A 15,216-nucleotide genomic window follows, 5' to 3' on the forward strand; every position below is an offset into this window, starting at 1 on the left:
TAATAACGAGACGAACGCTTTTTATTTTAGCTTCACACAGATTTCCGGCCTTATCAGCCGCGCTGTTAGTTCTGCCTTTTCCAAACTGGATAAAGAGGCAAAACAAATGGGTTTGGTAGTGAACGAAGACAAAACGAAGTACCTCTTGTCATCAAACAAACAGTTGACGCACTTGCGTATCGGCACGCACGTCACTGTTGACAGTTATAATTTCGAGGTTGTGAAAGACTTTGTTTATTTAGGAACCAACATGAACACCGGTAACAATGCCAGCCTTGAAATCCAACGTAGAATCTCTCTTGCCAACAAGTGCTACTTTGGACTAAGTAGGCAACTGAGCAGTAAAGTCCTCTCTCGACGAACAAAACTAACACTCTACAAGACTCTCATCATGCCCGTCCTAACGTATGGCGCAGAAGCTTGGACGATGACAACATCCGATGAAGCGACGCTTGGAGTGTTCGAGAGAAAGATTCTGCGTAAGGTTTTTGGACCTTTGCACGTTGGCAACGGCGAATATCGCAGGCGATGGAACGATGAGCTGTATGAGCTTTACGACGACATAGACATAGCGCAGCGAATAAAGAGCCAGCGGCTACGTTGGCTGGGTCATGCCGTCCGAATGGAAACAAACGCTCCGGCTCTGAAAGTATTCGATACGGTACCAGCTGGTGAAAGCAGAGGAAGAGCAAGGCCTCCTTTGGGTTAGAAAGAGTGCTTTGTTAAAGAAGAAGACCCCTATAATGACATCTCTCCTCTATCCTAGCAATACTCCACGCAAATCTTCTTTTTTTCAAACCCAGCACTGTTTTTTCTTATTTCGTTTTTTATCTTCAGTTAGTGCATAGCTTGTACCAGTTTCTCTCTCACAGTGGATTTAAATCTTGTTCCTTTCAAGGTAGAAGTCCCATGGCGCATGATCGCATAAGTCGGATAGTCTGGCCCTGAGCCACTGCGTTTTACTAGCAACTCGTAGCAGACATTGCAGTATGAGTGACTCTAAAATTCCGGTATTTTCTTCTTTATTCCCTTACAGAGCTAAACAAGAATGTGAAAGAAGTAATCTTGACTAGTAATTTCACCTACGCTAACAGAGTGAAAATGCGGTTTTTCCAAGTTTAATGTGAAATTTCACAACAATTCACTGCGCTATTGTTACATTTTGCATTTTTCCGGCGAAATTAAAACAAAAAATTAAGCCTAAACATATACTTCTTCTATAGTAGCGTCAGTCTTGTTATTTAATAGATACACCTAGTATATACAAAAAATGCGATATTTCTCATTCATTACATATGTAACTCTGCACCTGAGGGTAAAAGCTAAGGAAACATCATATTTTTTAGGTGAATGAGCATAAACGATAAAAATAATTCACATGAACATTAAGCATAAGTGAGTTGATAATACCAGCGAAAGCATAAACAAAATTCTCACAGAAACCTGTAACGCAGGTGTGAATATTCCAAACATGAGAACGCATGAAAATTCTGCTATGAGAATGAATACCCATTCGCATCTCGATGTACCGAATGCAAAAGTGTGGCCAACATCAGAATGTGCACCGGCTCTCAACGATTCTGAAGGAATCAGCTGATTTGTTGACGTAACCGGGGTCATGTCAGCGGTTTGCTCACGAAAAACTTATATTGAATTGGCGATATACGAAAAGAATTAACGTAGCCTCCATCAACGTCACTTCGTTGCCATCTGAACAACGACTGTGTGGACGAGTGTGCGAATATGTTTGAAATGAACGGGCAGAATTCTGCTGTCGGATGATGATGCTGTGGTAGTCGAAGTTACTCTCACAATTGCACTTCGGATGGCCAAACAAAGTGGTCTATCGTTTTTGGATTCTCATTACAAATTAGATGGTAAGAAAAATAGTGAATTCATGTTTTGTTGAAAATCATTCTTATCGTTTACGGAACTTTAATGCTACAATTTACAAAGCAATGAAAGCGATTCTGAACATCTGCCCCTGATGCCCTAATACTGCCACAATAATACATATAAGAACTAAAAATACTGGAGAGTAAACCTTAGTAGTAGTTCAAAACCCCATGCTCGCTTTCAACAAAGGAATATCGTTTGACAAAACTCAGTAGGAAGTCATGAAATGAAAAAAGGAATTCCGGTATCCAATGGTATCGATTCCAAACTAATACATCCAAAACAGATGGATCTGAAACAAAAAGCGAGGGCGAGGTGTATAAGCAGAACAATTACAGGTGCAAATTCCTTGACGTCGTTCAGATCGATCTAGTGAGAATATAAAAAGCTGTTGATAACCTGCGTTTATTGATTTATTGCCACAACAAAAGTGAGATGACTAAGCAGACTTTAAAGTTTTTGAATTGGTCATATGACATGGTGAAACGATTTTTAGAGGCGTGATCTTTAGCAGACCGTTATTCGGCTCTAAGCGAATTTGACAGAATCAACTGATGATCAACTTGGGATGTGTTTACAAATCAACTGAGATTGTGTTGGTGATACGATTAACCAATGACACTTCGTTGCCGTCTGAACAACGTCTGATTAAACGAGTGGGCGAGCGTATGTGCAATCATCGTACAGAATTCGGCTGAATCTCCCAAGTGACGTAGCAGCCGAAGTTCCCCCCACAATGTTCTTTTTTGCCATAGTTGAAGAGCAAACCTGGCGTATCTATCATACTTCGACATGTTACTGTAGTTCGCTTTTCTTGTAGGTACTGGGACAAAGAGTCAGAGGAGCTTGCAAGGAAAAATACTTCCGTAACATTTCCCTTGGCTATGGAAGTGTACTAAATAATAGCGAATTAAATTAATGCGTTGCACAACACCCAAATTCTGGCCCACTGCAAAGTTTTGGATCTGGTACCTGTTTGCAATGCAACTCCACATCGAGCTAATATAAAGCCAAACTCGACCTGCCTGAAGCTTGTTCCCTTTGCTGCCAGATATGGGGTCTCTTCTAGTTGCCAATTCCCCGTTCGCTATGTCCCGATTTACACGAGGAGACATCTAGAAGGGAGACACTGGAAATTCTCTTTTGATGTTTCATTCGCGTACACACGGGCAAAAATGTTTCCGCGACATTTTGACATTTAATACTTTAGCATCGTCTGGTTCGGATGTATTCTAGCACGCGCTTACATTTAAAGCAGAGAGCGTTCGACAACAGTTTCTTAAATATATGAATGAAAAATGCAAACTGGTTAAATAATAAATAATTTGTTGTTTTTTTTATTGAAATATATTTATAAATTCTTATACTTGAATAAAAAAAATTAAATTGAAAATACTTCTTATGTAAATAATTAACTTAAAATTAACTTGAGTATCTAGAAATGCAGGGAAAAATTAGAAATCAACATAAACATGTCCCATAACTATTTTAAATTATACCTACTTTACTAGCAAAAATAATCATGCATTTCCCAAGCAGCGTTCGGATGTTTGTCATCGTTGTTATCTTCCGTTTGATTGAAAACCAACACATAACTTAGAACTTTCTTCCACAAAAGAAGAAAGCGAATGAAGCAACTGTCAAAAATTGCTTTAAGATAAGAAATACGAATAAGAAAAGCAAAGCGTGTCGCCGAGTACGGGAGACAAAATCCCTTCTCTCTTTCCCTTCCAGATGTCTCCTCGAAAAACTTGCATGCGAAAGCAACAACAAAGTTATTAAGTAAGATTCGCCGCTAGCGAGTATAGTTATAGTTCATTAGACTGGTGTAACTCATTTCGTACGAACTCATGTAATTTAAGACGACTCTACATATTTCCGCGTTGCCAAATATGCTCATTTATACCAGTTGTTGCTTCATCTATTCGCCACTAACGCTAACGCTTGGCGAAAAGAAGGGGCCTATTCTTGTCACTAGCTGAAACCTCATTTACTGCGCTCTGTACATATTTTTTTAAACATCCCTTGACTAAGAAGAAGTTCAAACATATAGCTATGTAGCTCTTGTATATTTGCAGCGTTAGAGCGTAGATCGAAGATGTCTTGAGCAATAAAAATTGAGGCAACCTATAAAATGCCTCACAGAAATAAGTATATGTGTATTTGCAGTCCAATTTAGCTATTCGATTGCAAAATTCTTGTCTAGTCATTATTCTTAGTGCAGTTATTACAAATTTGTGTTGCGAGAATTGGTTTTCATCAGAGAACTGCACCGGTCGAGTGTAAAACATTCATACGCTTTGCTTGAACAAAAAAAAACAGGCCTTTGCGTTCAAACGATCGAACTTGTTCAAATAAGTTATTGTCATTGTTTATTTCAGCTCAATCAAATCATGTGCTGCGTTTTAGCTCTCCGATGTTATCACCAATCGTCTTCGTAGCTGCCGTTTCGGGTATTTGCTCGTTCGGCTCTACATTCATTTTTTTGAACAAGAATAAAAGAGCTATAGAGCCGGTTTGAACACGTTTGATCCCGCATGAGTTTTTGCATGTAACGATAGCAAAGTAAAAGCAAAATTGTAAAGCAAAAACACTATATTTTCATATTTGTTTTTTTTTCTTAAAACTTATAATAAAACACGAACGAAAGAAAATAATGTAAATAAGGAAAACATTGCAATTCATTTTTTCTTATAATACGAAACGCAATTTACAGCGTACATTGTACGCCAACGCTCGTTTGCTCGAACATGTGCTATTTACAATAATGACAATTACTTCTTTGAACAAGTTTGATCGTTTGAACGCAAAGGCTGATGCTAATTTCATTCAATGCTGCTTTTTGTTCAATGATTAGATTTGAGCCGAAGACATTAGATAATACGTGTTGACTGAGCTGAACTACGCGCTCGCCTGCATGAGCTGACTGCACTTGACTAAATATTTTGGTTCAATTGATTGAATGTGAGCAAGAAATTTAGCGTATGAACAACTCAAGAAAACAGTGAGCCATGCAGGTCTCTGGTTTTCATATGAAATAAGTGTATGTGCAATCAGAGATCAGTATTGATTAGGCACTCATAGAAGGCAAGTTATCAAAAAATTGAGTATTATTTGCATTTATATCATAAAGAAAAATGTAAGTAAAATAGATTCCTTCTTTTGAATAAAGAATATTTGAATTATTGATGGGTTAATCTGTAGAATGCAACATGGAAGAAATTTATCCGATGAAGAGCGTGGTCTGATTGAAGGGCTAAGCGAAAGTGGCTAAAGTATTCATGAAATTACTGCTAGAGTAAATCCGCATAGGAGTACCATTAGCAACTTTCTTAAAAATCCAGAAATATATGGTCAACTCAAATAAAGCGGCAGGCCAACTCACAACGACAGCAGATGCAAACGAGAAATTCGTCATCTAGCTGCTCAAAAAGAAATGTCTTGCAAGGAAATGAAACACCATTTAAGTCTTAAGATCACCGATAGATGAAAGTATCAAATTTTGGTCGAGGACGGAGCACTTAAATATTGTTTGCGGGAGCCTGTACCAAGACTATTAGCACATCACATTAAGGCTCGTTTAGCATTTGACGAAAAATATACATTTTGGACTAACGAATTCTAAAACGTTGTATTTTCGGACGAAAAAAAGTTCAACTTAGGTGGTCCAGATGGTTGCCAGAAATATTTGCGGGACCTTAGTCAACCACAGCAAACGCGTCATAAGCGGAACCACGGAGGCGGGTCTTTGATGATTTGGGCCGCTTTCGGTCATGATGGAAAGTCTCCAATTTGTTTTATTCCGACAAGAACCAACGCAGAATTCTATGTTGAAATATTAGAGGATCTTCTCTTTGAATTTGCGCGGGAAACATTGACGGAGACGACTGGGTGTTCCAGCAAGACAACGTCCCAATCCATACGGCTCGTTTAACTAAGGCCTTTCTATCCTCAAGAAAAATTTCAGTTCTGGATTGACCAGCACTAAGTCCCGATTTAAACCCAATTGAGGACCTCTGAGGAATATTGTCGGCCCGTATTTATAAAAATGGTCGGCAGTTTGAGACAATCAAAGGCCTTAAAGGTGCTTTAGAGGAAGAGTGGGATAAGATAGGTGATTCCACTCTTCAAAGCTTGGCATACTCTATGCCTAAACATATGTATAAATGATGTCCTTTCTCATAATGGAAAACATATTAATTATAGAAAATCGAAAGTTACAGAAACGTTGTAAAAAGTGTAAAGAAAGGCCGATGCACATATATAGGGGTTTTCAGTAAGAGCGCTTCAACTTTTGAACTTTTTTGAATAAAACACAAACGGTTTGACTTTTTTAACTAATTTTTTTTTTATTATCGAGTTTGAACATATACATTTAAGTATGAAATTCGATTTCTTTTGCATGACCACCGCGTGCACGTTTTACGAAGTCCAATCGTTGAACCCAATTTTCGACCACTCTTTTGCATAAATCGGCCGAAATTCCAGCAATTTCGCTTTCAATATTGGCTCTGAGCTCACAAATCGTCGCCGGCTTGTTACTGTAGACCAATGACTTCACATAACCTCAAAACGGGACGGCTTGTTAAATGGACCGTAAAATGGCCGTAATGCTCTTAAAGTAGCAGCAACAGAACGATTATTTTCATAAAAAATTTGCACGATTTGCAATCGTTGCTCAAGTGTGTAGCGTTCCATGATGAAATGTATACTAATGAAGTTTACAAATGACAAGCGAAAAATAAAAAATATTGCGTCGTTCGCCCTCCCTATCGGAAAAAAGTTGAAGCGCACCTATTGAACAACCCTATATTTTTTTTGTTTTTCATACTTATTTCATATGAAATTATTTTAATTTCTTTTTTATTTTTATTTTATAAGTTTATTTATTTAATAAGTTTAGTCAAGTTGAATTTTTGTTGTATAATTTTTTGTTCCTATTTTTCTTAAATACGTATGTATTAAAATTATTAGTTGAACCTTTCCCCTGCTTCTTTATAGTTTTTCATGTGAAAATACCCTTGCACATATACTTATTTCTTTGAGGTATGTATGTTCATTTCAAAATCCTCTCGAATGCTGTTGTGAGTGTACAGAAGACTAAGCAAGAATCGAAAATTTCGTAAGATGCTAAGATGAACGCAATTAGTATTCGAAAAATCCTTTTCAATAATTAATCTAATTATAAAGCTGTACCAAGCAAATTTTCATTGGCTTCCACTCAGGCGCAGAATTTAGAGATAAATGTAGAAAAATAGAAAGTTTATAAATTAGGCACACCATAAAATTCGTTAGTTATTCAAGGTTAACAGTTTATGCTTAGATTAGGTTACTTATTAAGCCACACAACACTAAGTTTTTTATTAATTACGAGCGTGAGTACATACACATACATACATATGTATTATTTATAGAGCTGCTTAGCAATGGAAGCTATTTATTATGATTTATTTTGTATGCTTTTTATTTATATATGTATTATTATGTTTGTTTATTTAATTTTTTACTTTTCTGCGTGAAACCACATAAATTCTTTGTACATCACTGCACTGCTTTTATTTTAAACACACTAACACACCAAATTTATAGCGTAGAATTATTGTATGTATATATGCGTGGCTCCAGATTTTTTTTTATTTTTCTTTATTTGCAAATATAAATTTACCTTAACTTTTTTTTATTATTTATTATATTACTTTTTTATTTTGTTATATTAATTTATAATATTTGATTTTGCGCTCTTTTTTATCCAAATTTATTCCTTTTTTTTTAATAAATTTTAATTCAGGTATATATATATATTTATTCTAATCTTTTAGCACAGAATTCTGATTTGTTTTTCCATGTATTTAACAATTCAAGTCGCACTCCTTCTGTTGCAATGGTAACCAACTGTTGTTGGCTATGCTAAATTGTTGTGCTGCTAATTGTTGTGACTGTTGTGATAGCCCTGTTACGCCTGCTGTTATTGTGGAGCCGCTGTTATTGTTACTACTGTTCTGCTCGTTTGCTGATAGTTGTCAGCGCTTCAGTGTCACACCCAGTTAAAATTTAATATTTCATCAAAACGAATCACAACTTTTACAATTTGAATAGTATAGTTTTACAATAAAAACAACAAATAATGGCGTACATATTTTGCTTCTTTCGTTTTCTTATACATATTTACTTCCTAACATTTGGCACACGAATTAACAGCAGACGGCCAACCGAGTGCTAAAACGGCGTCGAGTGCCTAGCGCCTAAAAGTGAGAGTGTTCTGCTGCTGCGGCTGCTGCTGCTGCTGTTTGCAGTGAGTTTAGTTGTAGTTTTTGTGAGGGTTTTATTTTTAAGCTGTTTTTTTTAATTAATCGTTACAACAACTATGAGCAACGGAGCTAATATTTTATGCCTATTTTTTTGTGTATTTTTTTTTTGTGTAAATCTTTACAATTTTAATGCTGCAAATGTGAAACCGAGTGTTCACTTGGTGATCTACTTGCAGGCGCAAATACACTTTTTAGCTGTTTAATATGCACCATTTCCAGAAAATTATTATATTCTTTTTAGTTTTAAATTTATTTCTATGCTTGAACTTTGAATTTAAACCTCAAATAGTTCTTTGTTTATTTTTTTACAATTTTTCGTTTTACAATCTCAGCATATTTTGTTTCATGCAGCAGCACTGCATATTGCTTTGAGTTTAAAATTGTGCCATTTTCTTTTTGTTTTATTTACATATGATGTGATTGTGTTTTTTTGTCTTGTTGGTTTGTTTGTTTTAGTAGTATACAGTTGCTTTTGTTGCAGTATTTGATCGTTGTTGGCAGTCGTTTTGTTGGCAGTTAGTTGTACGTTAAGTTTTCGCTTCGGCCTACATTCGTGTGATATAATCAGGGCAGTGTACACAAATGCAGGCTAGCAGGCGAGGAGGCGAGGAAGCAGTCAAACGCTCACACATACTTTCTCATATGCATAGGTTTTTAAAACTTGTTTGCATGTATGTATGTTTGTATGCAATTAAATGCTGCTGCTATTGCCGTTTGGTGCGCTTTGGACATGTAACAAATTGAACACGCAAATCACTGCTGACTGTCTTTCATTGTTGTTGATTTGGTTGGTTTTGATTTTATGGTTGTTGTTGTTGTTGTTGTTGTTATCGCCGATTTCATTGCTGGTGCTGCTGTTTGGTTTTACAAGGTTCCGTTGCATTTAGCTTCTATTGTTTTTCCTCTTTATTGGGCTCCAGCTGTGCCATTTGTTGTTGTCGCTGCTGCTTTGTCGATTTCATTGCTCACCATTGTTGTTGATGTTGATTGTGTCGCCGTAATTTTCTTTGCTGTCACGTTTATGTTTTAATGATTATTTGCTACTCGTTTGCTTTCACTAGTTTTTAGTTTTGTATGAGTGTGTGTGATTGTTTGTTTTGTGTTTTTTGTTACTCCTCAACGTCCGAATGTTTATTTCAATTAGTACTTCCCTATTTGGTATAGTCTAAAAATGCATAGCACGCCTTTAGGCGCACTTTCTATACACACTCAATGAATTTGTGTACGTAGCACAAAGAAAAACACAAATTACGCACAACACTCGGAAATGCAGCACGCTTTAGTAGGCGAGGCATGTTGTACCACTACTTACATCGTTTGCTTGGTACTTTATTTCACGATACATACAATTAGGAAGCGAGTGCGCTCCTTTACTACTTTTTAATATATTTTTGCGTAATTTTTAATTTTTTTTTGTGTATAGTGTGCACTTTTGTCATACAATTTTCACCTTTATTCTAGTTTTCATCTTTACTTCCATAGCTTTGACACTCTCAAATTGCAAGTATCTACAACCAGGCGCGATAACGTGGCGGTAACTCTTGGAACACAACAGCTGGTGAGACAGTCTTCTGTACTATATTGCACTTGACGCTGGCAAGTGGTCGTGTGATGTGTGGGAGTGGTAGTTGTGGTGCTGCTGAAGTGGTGTTCATAATGTTACATGTCATATTGCCGAAGGGTATTATCGAGGCAGCACCCAATGCTGTGGCGGTGGTTGTTCCATATGAGCTAATTGCTGATCCCGAGGAAGCCGTTGAACTAGTGGATGCTGTTGATGCTGCAGAAGAGTAGGAAGCAGATGTACTCTGACGCTTTTTCGTGACTGGCATTGTTGTAACGGCCTTATTTGCATAACCACCAGCATCCTTACGCTTTTCCGTGCAAAGCATACAAATTACGAACATGCACATTTTGGCGAAATGTGTAGGATGGCAGCGGAACCGAATTAAAAGTCACTCAAAAATCTCTAATTTGAACTTAGTGCAGGAATTGCTGATTTTTTACGGCAGGCTGGAATGTTTTAGAAAACTAGAAATTACTTAATTTGTGTTTTTGTTTCTTTATTTTGAATTGCACGCTTTTCATTACTACATTTTATTTTATTTCATTTTGATTTAAACATTTACAATTGTTTTTTCTACTGCGTCTCCATAACATGCACTTTATACTTTTTATGCCACTTTTCCTTTATTTTAAAGGGTGTGTTTTGCGTTACTCACACACACGCGCGCACTCACAGCCAAACGCCCAAATTACATACAGGTATAAGAATACAAGAATATCAGTATGCACCTACATATGTATATGGCATATGAAACTGTGTATATGTGTTCAATGTTGCAGCAGCTGTTGTTATTGTGTGTTTTAACAATTTGTTGCGCCTAAAAGATTGCGTAACTTTGCCTTCTTTGCACTGCATTGCGCTGCGCTGCTCACACCGCCTTCATGTGCGCTACGCTAGCTGATAGTTGCTGCTCCAGTTGGCGTTGTGTTGTTTCTAATTGCCAATGCTACTACTCTATTTGTTGTTTTTGCTTTTGTTATCGCTGTTGTTGCACTGCTCTGTCGTCGTTGATATATTTCTTCGCTTATCTGCAGTGACAGTGTAAAACCCTGAACTTTCACTTCCAGGTTGTCGTTGATGTAGCATACTTTTAGGCGCTGTCTTACTTTTTTCTTTTCCTTGCTGCCCCTTCCTCTTGCTTATTCTCTACTCACTCGCTTGCAATGCTCAAGAACTCATTTCAGTGACATCTGCCATAATCCAATTCGGGAAATTTTTTGGAAAAAATTTAACAATATTCTCCTTTCATATTTATTTAACATACTTTTGTGCATTATTTTTCATATTGCACACCCATTTCGCACATCTGAAGCATACTTTTGCGATTTTCTCTATTAGTGTACTGCCTTCGTTGCAATTACTTTTACTTTTTCCCGATCTCCAATGTGCATTGACTGCAAACATTTTTCGCCCCATTAAAATCTTGCATACTTTAAAGCTCTCCACTGCTGCTGGTATTGGTACTGGTGTTGGTGCTGGTGCTGATGCTGGTGGTGCCCTTTTTAAATACACTCTACTAGCAAACTGGTTTGTATGAGTAATTTAATGCGCGTGTATGTGTAATTGTTTTGCATTAATTTAGTTGATTTTGCTTTGGCACCCAGAAGAAATCCTGCAGAAATTTTCCATATTCCCTATACTCTGTAGTCAGTTATTTGTATTTCTGTGTAGATTTTTCTTTTTGATATATTTTCGATTGCGTGGAGGTGATAATGCTAGATGTTCCGTCCGACACGAATGAGTAACACAAACTGCAATCGCCAGTTGTCAGCAGGCAGGCAAGAGCAGCTAAAAAGCCAGAGCGTCGTCGCTAATGATGCAGGATGCTGCAGTTGCTCCTGTCGCTGTCGCCGTTGTTGCCATTGTCGTTGCCAGCTGCCAACATATACCCCCACCACCATCACCTCTACGTGTATGCATATTGTTGCTATTATAGCTGTTATTGGTATTGCTGTGCTGCTGCACTCGTTTATGCATTCACTCACCCAACTCGCCAAGTCAGGGAAACTCGTATCGGACCCGAATAAAGCCAGCTGTTAACTTTGCCGCTGTTAGTCCAATTCACTCACTCATTCACTATACACACACACACACACACACATACGCGCGCACTTGCTCATTCACCGTCGTCTAACTGCTGAGTTGCTTCGGCGCTGCAGTGTTGCCATTTTTGTCGTAGTGATGCAAAAATAATGTTTTTAACTACGGAGTTCATTATCATCGTATGTCTTGTTTAAGCGAGCTGCGCCTTTTTTTTCTTTATTTTATTTTCAAGCTTATAAAATAATTTGTAAGCTTGTCATGCTCAATAATTTTTATATGGAAGAAAGCACCCAAAACTGTCCGGAAAAAAATTGTCAAAAATCGACGCGAAGTTTGAGCTTCTTGAAACTTGCACTTCATTACACCGAAAATACCTGCCATTTTTCTAGAAAATGTGATTAAATTATGTGAAATTTTGACGAAAATTTAATTTTTTTTATATTTACTCAAAGTTTTAGCTTATAAAGGGTGATTTTTTAAGAGCTTTAGGAAAGTTTTCCAAAAAAACATACGTAAAATTCAGGAAATTGCATGAAATTTTTGTTTAAATCGATGGTACAGTCCATATAATTTAATGTTTGAAGATTGTTTCATGCAAATGTTGACCGCGACTGCGCTTCAAATGGTCCATCCGCTTAGTCCAATTTTGGCATACTCTTTCCAATGTTTCGGCCGGTATCTCACATATAAATGCTTCAATGTTGTCTTCCCATGCGTTCATTTAAACAGGCCTGTCTGAATAGAGATAAGCTTTAACATAGCCCCACAAAAAATAATCTAAAGGCGTTATATCGCTCGATCTGGGTGGCCAATTGACAGGTCCCGAACGTGAGATAAAATGTTCACCGAACTCGCCTCTCAACAAGTCCAAGCGTAACAAGTGCTGTGTGGCATGTGGCAACTATATTTTCATAAAAAGTTTATTAAAATTAAATAAGTAAGTATAAATAAATTGTCAAAACTTGTCAATAAATCCCTGTGATATAGTTATTTAATGCGCTGCATTTGGTTCAAAGTAATAACCATTGGGATGTGTGCATTTTTTCCATCTCTCATGCAATATGTGAATGCCTAGCCGAATAATTCTTCATTTTTGTGGCCGAGCGTGTTATGGACGCATTTTTGAATATTTTCCTAAGAAAGGATACTTACATATCTTCTGCAGAAAAAATGTGAAAGAAGTGCTTTTCAGCTCGCTTCTTGTGTCAAACTTCAAGTAGGTCGCTTTTTTAATATCGTGGTTAACGAAAAACGGCTTTTTAGCTCGAAAATTCAGAAATTTTATCTACTCCGTTAAAATTAAAATAAATTTGCTTCTATTGCTGCTTGCTGCTAAACAAATATTTTAGGTTCTTGTACCACCAGAAAAAAATTCACCAACCTATGCCTGATGGACATAGGAGCTGACAGCTGGCCGCGTTTTGTTGTAGAACAGACAACTGCTAACAACTTGAAGTGAAACAGACCTTAAACCACAATTATTACAGAATTGTTTCTTTTTATTTTTGTCAGACAATTGGTATACAGGCTTTCGCGTACTTAGCCATTGGCGATACTCAGTTGAACAACGCGCAAAAGTAGTCCAAAGACATTTTTCTCTATATAACGAATGCACGATATTTTTTTTATAAGAAAGAATATGCCCAATGCCTCAATGACAAAAATTATCTAAAATCAAGGCGCCACTTCAAACTTGCACCCTTTTTGGGTGTTTGCCCGTTATCCTTCTCCTATTTGAAGTGCGTTTTGGTGTTGTTCAACACATAAAGGGACCTACCTAGTTTTACGTTGACTCCGAACGACAGAACGAAACGCTTCACAGTTTTTGAAGTGAAACTTCCTTTCGCGCGTCAGAGTATAATTTCAAGGGCGCGACACACGAGCTAGCGTTATGAAAAATCGTCATGAAATGTATAAGCCTACGGCATACAAGCTATTCTCTTTCTCCGCTTTGTGCGGCGCTTCGTAGTCGTTAGTAAAACAGCAGTATCGATAGCTAGACGATCAGCTACAATACCATTAAATCACAATAAAACTATAAATGCAAAATGCACACATTTTCCTGTAGTTTGTGCATGTGCCAATACCAAACACAAATCTCAGGGCGGTGCATATTCTGAAATAGTCTATGAATACGATAAAAAGCAGTCACAATCGCTAGTGTATGTCGCACTGTCCGGTGTTACGTCCATTGATGGATTGTTTATAATTACACGCAATGATGATTTGAGATTCTACCATGGCCGGAGACCATCAACAACAATGCAACCGTATTTCGGCCATCCGTAAACACCAATATTGAATGACTCGATGGGGGACTTGAGGCGTAAGTCTTTCCATTATGAAATGTTAATGAATATTGAAAAAAAAAATGTATTTAGTTTGACAGTAGTCATGCGTGATCTGTCAAAAAACCCCTATTGGGAAAAGTACCTCCAATCTGATCCTTCTCTATATGCGTAAAAACACTTTTCTTACCAATTGCTTCTGGGGCGACGCTCATAAATTTGACGTTTCTTCTCATTTGACAATCAATGTTGCCAGAAACATTTCACGTCCAAATAACGAGAGATTTTTTAGCTATTATCTTTTTATAAAGTTGGTTTAAAGTCGAAAAATTGTGTTCAGCGACGAAGCTCATTTTTGGATCAATGGGTACGTAAATAAGCAGAATTGTCGATTTTGGAGTGAAGATCAGCCAGAAGAATTGCAAGAGCTACCAATGTATCCAGAAAAGAGCACAGTTTGGTGCGGTTTATGGGCTGGAGGTATCATTGGACCGTACATCTTCAAAGATGCTGCGATTGATGCTCGTAACGTAACTGTGAATGGTGAGCGCTACCGTGAAATGATATCCAACTTTATTTTGCCCAAAATGCAAGAGCTTGACTTGCTTGACATGTGGTTTCAGCAAGACGGGGCCACATGCCACACAGCCCGCGTAACAATGGTCTTGTTGAGAGGCGAGTTCGGTGAATATTTGATTTCACGTTCGTGACCTGTCAATTGGCCACCCAGATCGTGCGATATAACGCCTTTAACGTTCCCTGTCCCAATACAAAAATGCAAAATTGACCGACAAGTCCAAGTTTTTTGAATAGTTTGTTTTTCTGTAGTCATAGGATAGCTTTAGTAATAATAATAATAATAAAAACGGATGTAGGGTATTTCTACCTGAAACACATATGGTCCATGAGCGTAGAGGGACATTTTTGCTTCTGCACGTTCATGAAACACATGTGGTTCAAATACCCCCTGACGCCCATATGGCTCAGGAACGTATCAGTGCTTATCAGGCGCACGTTTACTGAACCATATGTGGCTCAGCGGACAGGGAATGTGTTAAGGCTCATGTCTATTCAGACAAACCTGCTTCAATTAACGCATTGGAAGACAACATTA

At 37.5% G+C, this 15,216-nt stretch overlaps 1 protein-coding gene across 1 annotated transcript in view; it reads right to left on the reverse strand.

The window, feature by feature from the left end:
- The window catches only part of LOC128866740 (uncharacterized), a 78,315-nt gene that overhangs the window by 24,288 nt on the left and 38,811 nt on the right, over positions 1–15,216 (reverse strand). The window lies entirely within an intron of this gene.

The sequence above is a fragment of the Anastrepha ludens genome, chromosome 6 (genome assembly GCF_028408465.1).
Source record: "Anastrepha ludens isolate Willacy chromosome 6, idAnaLude1.1, whole genome shotgun sequence".
NCBI classification, from domain to species: Eukaryota; Metazoa; Arthropoda; class Insecta; order Diptera; family Tephritidae; genus Anastrepha; species Anastrepha ludens.